Below are 13,293 nucleotides of genomic sequence, written 5' to 3' on the forward strand. Positions count from 1 at the left end.
AGCATAAATGTTAGCCTTCTAGTAGAATTCTTACATTACAGAGTTTTTATTTGAGGTGAAATTAAATAAATTAACCCTATTTAAGAGTGGATGACTCGATGGCATTTAGTACTTCAAAATATTGCACAGCCATCACTTTTCCCTGTTCCAGAACATTTTTATCTTTTTACCATCCCAAAAGCCGCCCATACCCATTATATACTTTCTTATGTCACCTACCATTTTAGGGCCAACATTTACCAGTCTCTGTCTCTCTGGGTCTGCTTATTCTAGGTGTTTTAGGGACTTTCTGCTTTGTCTGGATGTTGTATTTAAAGTTACTTGTGTTAGAAGCTGCTTGATTGAAAAATCAATGCTTATGCTAAGCATCCTTGTTCTTGTATGTCAGATCGAGGGGTTGTTTGATTAGGTAAGGTTGAACCACATTGAGGTAGTTTATTGTGCCAACCTGGCTGATAAACACATGCAGGGCTAATAGAAAGGTGGAGGGATAAATGGCTCGGTGAGCCTCGCCTTTCTAGTTCTCAGGTCTCTTGTTTTCTGATGGTCAGACCAGGGTGCAGCTGCCTTAGTAGTTCCCTGATTCAGCTGGCAAGGCTCACTTCCTGCAAGCCATCCCTGAGGAGAAGCCACATGGACCTACCGTGATGCATCCCTGGGTGCTGGAGCAGATGTGTGGAGACCCCTGTCAATACTGAGATGCTTACACGTTCACTGGTTCGGCTTTCCTCCTGCAGTCAGCATCATTGCATGTGTTTTGTGAGATGGAGGACTTTGTGGATTGGTGTTAATCATATGGGTTGATGTTGGACTTGTGGGCTTGGGCAGCACTGGGTTGGGATGTTTTCTTGATGTGCACGTACCCTTTATGTAAAACTCTCTTATACATATGAGTGTCTGTGGATTTGTTTCTCCAGTGTACCCAGACTAACACACACATCATGGAAACTGTGGTGTTAGCAGCGAGGGAAGGATGAGAAGACAGCAGGAAACGATGGGGAGGTTCCAGTGGGCATTCATACAGAAGGTCAAAGGGGCCTAGACTGGCTGGTGCAGCAAGAGCCGAGAGGAACAGGTGGTCAAAGATGACTCACCTTACATTGCCCTGAGCTACTTGTAACCCTCATAGGACAAGGGCAATCTTTTCATCTGGTGTCCCATGAAAAGAAAATAGCCAAAGAGATGGAACCTGGAGAAAGAGAGGATTCTACCCATGAAGGCTGCCATTCTAGTGAAGATACAATGTGTTCCGATGGTGTTTGGTTCCCCCCTTGCCAATGTTAAATGTGCCAAAAAAGAGGTTAGACTGATGGACTCCTTGAGCTTCCCGGCATTTCTGATGATCATGAGGCACCCAAAAGAACCACAAGAGCCCCCATTTCCCAGGATTCTTGAAATTGGTTTGAATCATCCTACCTGTCCTGTGTCTAAGTGATTGTATTTCCAAGGGTGTGTGTGTGTGTTAATTTCAAATCTTGTTCCTGTTTTATCAAAAAGTGGATGGTACATTCAAAGAATATGAAAATTACTTCTGTACTCACAGGCCCCAAGTAATTACAATTAACAGTCTATTGTTCATTTTTCAGTGTTTCGATGACTGGGTTTCTGAAATTTTGTGGACAAATGAACGTAAATGGTAATGGAATTTTTCGACAAACTTTTGGAAGCTGACTAGTGTGTGTGTGTGTGTGTGTGTGTGTGTGTGTGTGTGTGTGTGTTTAATTGAGTATGAACCTTTCTTCCAATTAGAATCTTTTTACTTTGACCCTGGCTCTGGCTGAGCCTGTGTCAGAGGTGGCGAAGAGATAACGTATTCCATAATAAAATGGAGCCTCTATTCAAGATCTCAACCCCTACTTGCCCATCTCTATCATTTTAGAGACCCATGGCTGAGCTTCCACGTCCCCTGTTCTTTCATCTCACCCTCTGTCTCTATTCTGTGGACTCAGGGATTTGGGGCAATTGATGGGAAGGGTCACTGAACACAAGTAAATGGTAGAAAGTCCTGTGAGGAAACGTGAACCTCAAAGAACCTTCGATCACTCCCCACTGCTTTCCCCGGTACAGAGGGAGATTCATGTATCAGGCACACCATGATATACGGTAGACGATCGTCTATCACTCTTCTTCCTAAGCCACGAGGACCCCTTCAAATGGAAGCTCACAGATGCGGACAGAGTTGAAAGGCACATGTGCTGTGTGTCTTGTCTGGACTTCCATCCAGTATAGGAAGCCCTTCCCAAGCAACTAACCTCTGCAGAATGTTACCAGGAACTAGGGAAGCAGGCAGCAGCTGCACCACCCGTGGGCATCCTTGCACGATCTCTAACCAGAAAACGTTCCTTACTTTGGGATCCGGCAACGGTATGTACTTTATTGTGACATTTTACCTCCAAAGATCATTCTATTCTAGTCTTCGTTGGAAGATGCGTAGTGTTTTCCAAAAGCAGATCCTTGATCCTCCTGAAATTAAATGCAAACTCATTTGTATACATGTCTATGTGCTTTTGTTTTATTTCTTCCCTCTGGGGATTGAAGCCAGAGCTTTTATGAGATTCTGTAAGCCAAGGAGTCCTAAATGGTCCATGCCATCCACGAATTACTGTGTTTAGTTGAGGATGTCACAACAAAATGAAATATGAGCAGGTCGGATCTTGTTGGGAAGAAGGCACACGTGCCTCCCTGCCTGGCCAGCAGGTCCCAGGGGTGCCAGGGCTTTGTCTTCAGCCGGCATAAGCCCTTGTCTCCTCAGCATCACCCAGCAAGTGTGCAATCTGTCTCAGCAGCAGCCGGGCGGAAACATGACACCATCTGGGGCCTTTGTTTCATATATTACTCTCATTTCTCACATGTGTCAGACTGTCCATGCTGGGCTGCCCGACGTCAGCACAGCCCCGTTGTGGACAAGGCGTGAGAGACCATGGTCATGCTTGTAAATGCCAGGGGGTGTCACGAGGGTGTTCAGACAAAAGGGTACAGAGTCTCATGCATTACTAACTCATCCTCCAAACACCCGCTCAGGAACAGGAAATGACTGTGGCCGCATCCCTCGGAGCTTGTCCTTGCTTGGGCTTGCAGTTACCGCCTCCAGGCAACACACACAGAGACACCTTTCTCTTGGGTCTTAGGGACAGCCCTCCCCGCATGTGCCGTCGTCTCTGGTGAACTTTACTTTAAAAATTACAGCCTGGGAGCAGCTCGGAGGCATTTGAAGTATCCAGCCACATTCCATGAGTGGTTAGTTCCCTTGTAATTCGTTTTTGGTAGTCCTCTGATTAGCACTTGAGGTTTTGTTCCTTGGCACTTCACATAGTCACACTGAAATCTGTTCGTTGGCATGAAGGTATTAGAAGAAAGGAAATCTTCCTTGGTGGAATGTGTATTCCGTTGTATTCAATGTATGCAGTTGGCTAGAAACTCCCGGTCAATGGAATGCCCACATTGACGTCACCATGATTTAAAGGAAATGAAAGGTAAGCAGAGTCAAGGATTTCCATTTGGGAATAGAAGAACTAGATAGTGCCTGTCACTACTACTGACCAGGAATACAATGGATGGATCCTAATGTAAAGGGAGAGATGTGGAACAGAATTCCAAATTTTTAAAGAATCCAGATTTACTGGACCCAATAAAACTGGAGACTCTGGCCCTGAGCCGCTCTTAAACCCTGGCATTTAAACGATCTCCTGAAGTCACCTTTAAGCTAAGCAAACATTTATCCCAAAGAATAAACCTTTCAGAATTATGTTTCTAAAAGGAAAAGTCTGTTTGTTCCTACGGGTCAGCAGTCATTTAAGTCATAGATTAAAAAGCTGTGGGGACAGATGGGGAGCAGAGGCTGGGGTGGGGGTGGAAATTAAGTAAATGGAAGTGAAACAATGAGAACAGAAATAAGAATGTTGACACCATTTGAAAAATATAATGGTGGTAGTTACATAATCTGTTGCCAATTTGAGATTAAAGAGTGAAGGGGTGGAGTTTAGCCTGCCAATCAGGTTGCAGCTTGATGACCTCATTTGGAGGCACTAAGGCAGCCGTTCTCAACCTTTGGGTCGAGACCCCTTTGGGGGGTCGAGCGACCCTTTAACAGGGGTCCCATGATTCATAACAGTAGCAAAATGACATTTATGAGGTAGCAATGAAAATAATTTTATGATTAGGGGTCATTAAGGGTCACAGAATTAAGAAGGTTGAGAACCACTGCCTTACAACAATAACTAGGTAAGAGATTCGTCTAGAAACGTTATGAGGTGTTCTTTGTGTGCAACATTCTGTAATAACTCCAATGAGAAATGAAGTCTTGTGAAACATATTCTCAGACCCTTATTTAGACTTTATTGCATATTGACTCTATGTCTTCCTAGCTTTATCTGTTTTCCTAAGTACACTATTTTGTTTCCAAGTGATTTTTGTCTCTTGTTGATCAACTATATCTGTAATTGTGTGCACTCACACATACCTGTGGCAAATATCTAAAACAATCTACTGATAAAATGATATGTTCTGTCAGGCGTGGCTGTAGGGAAATGAAAGTAGAGATGGTATATAATTTATATCAAATTGTCAGGTTTTAGGTATTTCTACTAAACTACAGAGGAGACCATTTTGTCTTAAAACCAGAAGGTTTATCAATTGATGTCTTAAACTGACTTAACCTCCAACTCCATATTGAAAGAATGTTGGAAGATTATTTGTGGGAAAAGGACATGAAGACATTAAACCACCCTTCAGTAAATAGTCAAACCCCAAATAAATCCAAAGTTGCAAACTACTTGATCAAATTACAATTGCTAATTAATGGTTATATGAAGAATATTCTCACGTCAAAGTTGTGGGCAAGGTTTCCTATAACCAGCATATTACCCATGTTGCTCCTGCAGCAAGTCTTTCTTTCCAGTGAGAAGCGAGAATGCATTTTGGACTGAGAGACTTATCCATCTTGTCAACAGGTTAAGAAAGAGATCAAATGTACTCATCAAGAGTGATCCTTCCATTTTTACTGGTAACAGTTGGAAAAGAGAACTGATTTTTACACACTTAACCAATTTTGCTGAGGCTTCTTGGGAAATCCAAAAGACTCATAAATATTACCTGGGGAAAGAATCAGCTTGCTCCAAGTACCCATAGTCCACAAACTTTTCTCCTTTATCGCCTCATGGGTATTTCTTTGCATCAATCAGGCAATTTCTCTCTTGAATAAGAGAAAAATCTACATGAGGACCATAGACGTCTTTTCAGCACCAAAGAGAATGGAGACCAACATAGGAGCCAAAATATGATATTTCCAGTATAATTTTCCCTCCCACCCTGCAGACTTAGATGTATTCTGTTTGGCCCCTGTCTTGGTCAAACAGAGGGAATGTTGTTATATCTTGACTCTACGAGGCCATGAAAGTATAGTTTATTGACATTCATAACTAAGACGTTCCCATGGCCATCACAAAAACGTAAGTCTGCTATTGTTCTTCATGACGGACGTAGCCACTCATCAATGACTACAATCCCGGGCAAGCACCTATGGATAACCAAGAGGGCTCATAATCAGTGACTAAAACAGGTCATTGTGGGCTTTCCACAGGTATTTCCTTATTTGAAAATCAGCGCCATGTGGTGCTCAGGATAGGCCCATGGCAAGCTGTTAGATTTCATGAGAGCTTTCATGTTGTGTGAAGTTGAGAAGCTAATCACATCCTCAATCTCATTATACTGAGAAATTGCATTTTTAAAAATTTCTCTTGCAGCTCAAGAATCGAGTGAATAAAATGACATAAAGCATCTTAGCAGCTGGATGGTAAAATTAATCTTTTCAGGGTATCCCATTCACAACTGTAAACCATTGTGATTTTTAATGGAATAATTGTCAGGGAAGGCCAGACTCACAGTGTTTTGAAACCAGAAAAATAGCATGGCCTTCCTTCTTTCCTGAAATGGTCTTGGGTCAATTCTCATCTTGTTTGACGTTTGGTGTACACAGTTTTAGAAAACACTTTGTTGTGCTTCAGGCGAAGGTTTACAGAGCAGATAGATCATCACGACTTTCACATCCAACAATGTTTACACATTTGTTGCAGCTCATCGATTGCAAGGACTTCACTAAACCTCCCTTATCCCACCACCACCCAGTGTTCCCTATTTCTTTCTTTACTCATTCTCTGGACTTCGTACTTGGGCCAATGTTGCCTTTTGGGTCTTAAATGGCTGGCTATTCTAATTCGAGGGTGACTTCACTTTCAGACTGAAGGGTGATTGAGGAACATAGTCACTCAGGGACATGGACAGAACATAAGCCTGGTCAGTGGTGCGAGTGTGAGTGCCGTTCTGCATTTTCACCCACTTTATCCAGTGTGATCCTTGTCAAAGCTGTTGGTAGTGGAAGCCAGGCACCATCTAGTTCTTCTGATCTCAGGGTAGTGGTGCCTGATGATGATGCGATGAGGTCCATGAGTCCATTGCACTAATTAATTCCATGCATTTTTAATTTTTATCACTTCTCTTTCTCCTGACCAGAGAGAGACCTATCATTCCACCTTAGGTGACTGCTTATGAGCTGAGAAGACCCTAGTTTCTTCTCACAATGTAAGAGGGGAAAATAATGCTGTCTTTGAGAACTGCGTGATGCCAATTTACTTAGTGTCCACTGAGACTGTAGTCCTGAGTCCCTTTGCCCAGTATCTCACCCATGAAGATGTTTGACGGTATCTAAGAAGTGTTCTTAACTGTGCCCCAATATTCTTCCCACATTCATGGATAAATTTGTAGCAAAGTTAAGTACAAATACTCTATTTCATATATCTATATTTAGCTATATATACTCACACTTTCCCTCCCACATGTGTTCAGCCTACATAACAGACATGTCATTTCTATTTATGAAAAAAAATGAAAAAGGAAGAGAGGATTCCTAATAAGGAAAGACTTGCTAAAATATTGCCTTAAAATAGTACATTTTTACATGATGAATGGCATTATATCTTTGAGTTCATCGTTTCTTCCCTGCAGATAATACTGAATAGACTAGAATTTCCATAGATGAAGCAATTATACTAAAAACATAAAATATTGGGAACTATCAGAAAGGCTAATATCTGAAATATTTACTCTTTCTCCCAAATCGTGAAACAAAAATAGCCTAGAGCTTTAGTAAGACATTCTACACTATGTATCACTGTTATTTTTTAAACGTTTTATTAGGGGCTCATACAACTCTTATCAATCCATACAGACATCAATTGTGTAAAGCACATTTGTACATTCATTGCCCTCATCATTTTCAAAGCATTTGCTCTCCGCTTAAGCCCTTGGCATCAGGTCCTCTTTTTTTCCCCTTCCCTCCCCACTCCCCCCACACTATGTATTATTTAAAGAAAAAATATATCAATGGGTTTAAGCAGTAACATTTCTAAAATGAATCAGGTCCATTTTGACCCTGTTTTCTGCCGATCTGGAACATTCGAATAATGACCAACATTCCAAGGGTCTGATAGTTTATTTATTCTTCCTTAAAAATATTACAGAATAAATCCCGTTCAACTACAGAGATACACTTTAACCTGTGTATTTCTCTGTGTCTACTATGAATGCTCACCATGGATCTAGTGTTACTTTCTTCACGTTGTTTCTTAAATATCGCGGAATTTTCACTTTTCATGTCGATATGGGATATGAACTCAAATAAAGCACCAGACCTAAAAACAAATACAAATGGATCTGGTACTAAAGTCTTACCTTATTCTTTAACACAAATTCAAATTTTCTTTCTTATCATTAAAAAATGTTTTTCTTTGTGGTGAAGCTAAGACTGTGGATATTACATATCATGGGGTATATAAGAGAGTCTGTTCTTTACAATGTTTGGTATAGTAGGAAGAATTTCTAAAAATCTTTTTAGACTATCTAAAACACATTTTATTTTGTTTTGCTAATTTATTATTTTCAATTGGATATTGTTTATTGTGTATATTTTTGCCATAATTAAAAAATAATTACACTAATAATGAGTACAAAGAAGAAGAAAATGTTCTAAAATTGATTTTGGTAATGATTCTACAACTCTTCTATTTATTTATTTTTTTAGCGATCATTTTATTGGGGGGCTCTTATCACAATCCACACATCGATTGTATCAAGTTCATTTGTACATAGGTTGCCATTATTATTTTTTAAACATTTATTTTCTATTTGAGCCCTTGGAATCAGCTCCTCTTTTTTCCCTCCCTCCCCCTTCCCATCCTTGTGACCCCTTGATAAATTATAAATTATTTTTACTTTCATATATTACACGGGCTGCTGTCTCCCTAAGGGGTCTCTGTTGTATCCCCCACCCTTAGTGGGGAATCTGTTTATTTGTAGGTCATTGCGATCAATTCCCCCTTCCTCCCCTCTTCTCCCCACTTTCTCCTATCCTCCTGGTATCCCTACTCCCATTTCTGTTCCTGAGAGGTTTATCTGTCCATGTGTTGTGAGTTCTTATCTGTACCCAGCGTACATACTCGGGTCTAGCCTGCAGTGAAAGGCAGGACTGGGGTCATGATAGTGGGGGTTGAGGAAGCCTCCAGGATCCAGAAGAATATTGCGTGTTTCATCAGAGCTATGCTGCACCCTGGTTGATTCATCCCTTCCTTGTGACCCTTCTGTGAGGGGATGTCCCATTGTCTACAGATGGGTTTGTGTCTCTGCTCTGGGCCCATTCTCAACAATATGTTTTTTGTTTGTTTGTTTGCTTTGGGTCCTCTGATGCCTGTTACCTGATCCCGTCGACACCTTGTGATCGCACAGGCTGGTGTGTTTCTTCCATGTGAGCTTGTTGCATCTCTGCTAGATGGCCACTTGTTTAACTTCAAGCTTTCAAGACTCAAAACACATTTTGATCATAATGTTTAGAAATATTTTTGTGTATGTTCTTGTTTCAAATTAACATTATTTCTTTTCCCATTGCTTTTGTGAATCAATCATTTAAAATATTAATAGTTTTATTGACAATTAACCTACATGTTATACAATGTAATAATTTGAACATATTAAAAAGAGTTGTCCAGTTATCGCCACCATCAATTTTAGTACATTTTCTTCTTTCTTATACATGCTATTTTAATTTTCCCCAATAACCTCTGCCACGACCCCAAGAGACTAGCTCTATAGTTTACCTCTCCTGGATTTCATGTAACGAAAAACAAAAAGCAAAACAAACAGACAAAAACTCTCAAAACAATGACAGGGAAAAAAGGAAACCGTAACAGAAAACAATAAAAGCTAGAAGAAGTATAAAATGGATCAAAGGGAAGACGGATGACACGGCGTCACATTTTGACTTCATTGCATCTGCACTGGCCCACGTTCCAATGCCCTTTGTCGGATAACTAGGCCAGTCACCTCCCTGGTCAATGGTCACAGGAGACTCCCCAAAGGCTTAATGCACACGGGGACCCTGCAAATGAATGTTAGGCTTTCACCGACATCCATAGCCTTCAGCAAACTGGCTGCTCAGCATTGAAACTCTAATACTGTTCCTTCCTCCTGTCTTGGGTGTTATTATTTATAATCCTTGGATCACACAGAAAGTGTGCTTCTTCCATGTGGATGGAGCTGACATCTAACTTAGATGACTGCTTGTTTTAAAACAAAGTTTGAAAGCCCCAGGCACTATCTGTCTGCTAGTATCACACCAGTTGGATCCTTCACCACACCCAGATAGCATATTTTCAGTGGTCTTTTCAGGAGGGTAAGTATGGAAGAGGGCTCTGCCATAAAACATTGTTCTTCCTTTAGGGCTGAGATGAAGTATGCATTCAAAATCCACTCACGTCTCTATGGCTCTGTAAGTCACGGATCTACTCTAGAGGCACCATTCTCCTGTTATTGGGGAATATATGAACCATTTCCCGTGGGGCATATGGTAATTCTAGTGACAGTATCATCAATTTAGCCAAGGGTATTTCAAATACTCTTTTGAAAAGGAAAGCACACATGTAGAGGACAACTTTTTAGACCAAGTACATGGATTGTTTACCAGAGAATAAGGACTGGAGCTAAAGTGAAATTTCATAAGAAGAACCATGTCTGCTAGATTCAGACCTGTCATTAAAACAAAACAAGCAAACAAACAAACAACAAAGAGAGCATGAAAATAGTAAATATATGGTTGCCCCCAGTAGCTATTCATTGGACACCCACAAAGCAAGAGATCTGAACCAAAGTCCAATGACCTCCAAATCCATAACCTTAGGATAGCAGCCTTCTGATTCTTCTCACACGAGGGCATTTCAGTCTAAAGTCCAAGGGAATATTTTAGTTCCTTAAATCTGCCACAGGTGAGTTTAAGGTAAAGTTCAGTTCACTTAGTGGGGTTTCCAAATTTGAGCCTTCTGGTATATCCTATGAAGGATATTGGACATTGCAAAAGGATGAAGTCTAAAGTCCTGCTGGGCTATAGCATTCAGCCTGGGTCACCCAGGACTGGACAGAAACTTGGTCAAAAGTACCCAATTATTAACATAATATCTGATTAAGTTCTTATCAAGTTTTAGACTTTCAGAAAGTATTGTTGTTATCAGTTACTCATTACCACTTTTATGTTTGATTTCTGCAGCTAAGTTTTACTTTGCTTGACCAAAAGATTTCTTTTTTAAAATGTATTAGATTAAAAAAAAAGACTAGACAAAGTTTCATACATAGTTATTATTGGACTAAATCAAGATTGATAGGAATTTTTTGAAGAAGTGGATGACATTTTCAGATTACTACTGATCCAGAGTTACCTGAAATTAAAATTAATCACACTAGACACATTAGATACTGTAAAAGAACAGAATTACTATGAGATTTATGCATATATAGGAACATTGCTGGTGCTCTGTTGTGTTGACTAGATCTCAAGGAAATATTTTTCTTTTCATTCCCTCATTAGTCCAGATTTGTACCTATTTCAATAGTATAATTATTTTATTTCTTTTTTTAACCTCAGATATGATTAGAAGATGTCATAGCCCATGGCAAAACTCTGATTAACTGTATTCTGAGAGTTTTAACTAATTCAATCTAGTTTGCTGTAGTGAAGTGAAGTTTCTTAATACGGTTCTTCTATCCATGTCTCTAAGCCCCCCGCCCCGCCCCCCCGACCAATGCAAACAGACTCGGCAAATAGGGTGTGTGCAACACTAATCCGGAGGACTGGTCAGTTTTAGTTGCTGCTCCGCTGATTATTAGGATGTACCATCTTGGCAGGGAGAAAGGGAGAAATCCCAGGACCATTGGAAGTGGAGCCTGTTCGAGAGCTCTGTCTGAAGTGGAGGAAGTCGAGATCAGAGCCACCAGAGCCAAGGCAAGGAGAACAGGAGAGCTTGTTTGAACAGGAGAGCTTGCTGAGACCATGAGACCACGAGGCAAAGCGGTGGGCTGAGTGCCTGGCCCACGGAAGTGGCTGAGAGGTTGAGAACTGGAGAGACCTGGCTGCTGGCTAAAGAAAGCTATTGCTGCAGACTAATGGCTGAATCTGTGTTAGGCTGGGTTCACTAGAGAACCAATCCAGAGACACACATGTATATGTAAGAAAGAGCTTTATCAACAAAGCCCACATGGAAGAAGCACACCAGCCTGTGCGATCACGAGGTGTTGAAGGGATCAGGTATCAGGCATCATCAGAACAAAAAAATATTACCATAGTGAATGATGGGGGGAGTGAGGAGTGGAGACCCAAAGCCCATTTGTAGGCCACTGGAGATCCCTTACAGAGGGGTCTCCGGGAGGAGACGAGCCTGTCAGAGTGCGATGTAGCAACGATGAAAAATACAACTTTTCTCTAGTTCCTAAATGTTTCCTCCCCCACCACTATCACAGATAGGAACTGGAAACAGAGGGAATCCAGGCCGGATGATCCCTTCAGGACCAGTGATGTGAGTGGCGATACTGGGAGTGGGGAGGGAGGGTGGTTTGGAAAGGGGGAACTGATTACAAGGATCTACATGTGACCTCCTCCCTGGGGGACGGACAACAGAAAAGTGGGTGAAGGGAGACGTTGGACAGTGTAAGATATGACAAAATAATAATTTATAAATTATCAAGGGTTCATGAGGGAGGGGGGAGCAGGGAGGGGGGGTAAAAAATGAGGACCTGATGCCAGGGACTTAGTGGAGAGCAAATGTTTTGAGAATGATGAGGGCAATGAATGTACAAATGTGCTTTACACAATAGATGTATGTATGGATTGTGATAAGAGTTGTATGAGCCCCCAATAAAATGATTTAAAAAAAAGAAAGAGCTTTATATCAAGAAGTAATTACCTATCAAGCAAACATCGCAGCCCAGTTCCCAGTCAAGTACATAAGTTTGATCCTAGCCCATAAGTCTGATGCTGGCCCATAAATCCCTCTTCAGAATCACGCAGCCACCTGCAACAATGCAGAATGCAGGACGATCACAGGCTGGTGGGTACAAGGTCTTATGGATCCAATGGCGCCGGCTGCATCACAGGGCTCGCAGGTCTCAGCAGGGCTGCAGCAGCAATCCGAGTGAGTCAACGGCAGGTAGGTGAAAGCAGAGCGGGAGGCTGTTGCCAGGATCCTCCTTCTGAGAAGGTCTTGCCCAACAAGAGGTACTATCAGGCTGTGATCTGATTGACAGGCTAAACTCCACCCCTTTCCTCTTATACCTTCAAGTTGGCACAAGATTATGTAATGACCACAGTATCCTTCATGTTTTCTGATCCTGGCTTGTGGCAATCTATGAACTTCCCTAATCAATTCCCTTCATTGGGAGAATTGTCTGGGAGTTCTGTGCGGCTCTTGCAACACAGGGTTGAACCCCGCATAGATAGAGAGCCCTGGGAGACATGGCAGGTGTGAGAACAGGTGACGAAGGATGGACGATGGAAGGGTGCCTCACTTTCACAACCAGTAAATGGCAGAGCTAGGGCTCAGAGATCTTGGTGCCTCTACTCTTCAATTCTTACCCACCATGCTGTGAGGAGACTAACCATCCCCAGCCCCCACCCCAACCCCAACCCACATCCACTGAGTCAATTCCAACTCACAGAGACCCACTCTAGGGTCTCTGACACTGCAAATGGACACAGAAGCAGATAATCTCTTCTTTCTCGTGTGGAGCCACTGGTGGATTTGAACTGTGGAACTTGTAATTCATAATCCAAAACACTTATCCAACAGCACCACCACCAGGGCTCTTTGAATGGAGATGGAAACCTCCCAATATTTGTGCTGTTTGCCGGTAATCCAGATCTCTGTGGAGGTGTCTGGTCATTTCTGTTCTCAGAACTATTCTGAACGTTAGAAACAACAGATG

The 13,293-nt window shown here is 41.7% G+C and overlaps 1 long non-coding RNA gene across 1 annotated transcript in view; it reads left to right on the forward strand.

Moving 5' to 3' along the window:
- The first annotated feature begins 3,299 nt into the window (after positions 1–3,299).
- The window catches only part of LOC142451342 (uncharacterized), a 41,079-nt gene continuing 31,085 nt past the window's right edge, over positions 3,300–13,293 (forward strand). Inside the window, exon 1 of the long non-coding RNA XR_012784987.1 lies at positions 3,300–3,473. This is a non-coding gene — a long non-coding RNA (uncharacterized LOC142451342). The remainder of the gene's footprint in view (positions 3,474–13,293) is intronic.

This window comes from Tenrec ecaudatus, chromosome 6 (assembly GCF_050624435.1).
Source record: "Tenrec ecaudatus isolate mTenEca1 chromosome 6, mTenEca1.hap1, whole genome shotgun sequence".
NCBI lineage: Eukaryota > Metazoa > Chordata > Mammalia > Afrosoricida > Tenrecidae > Tenrec > Tenrec ecaudatus.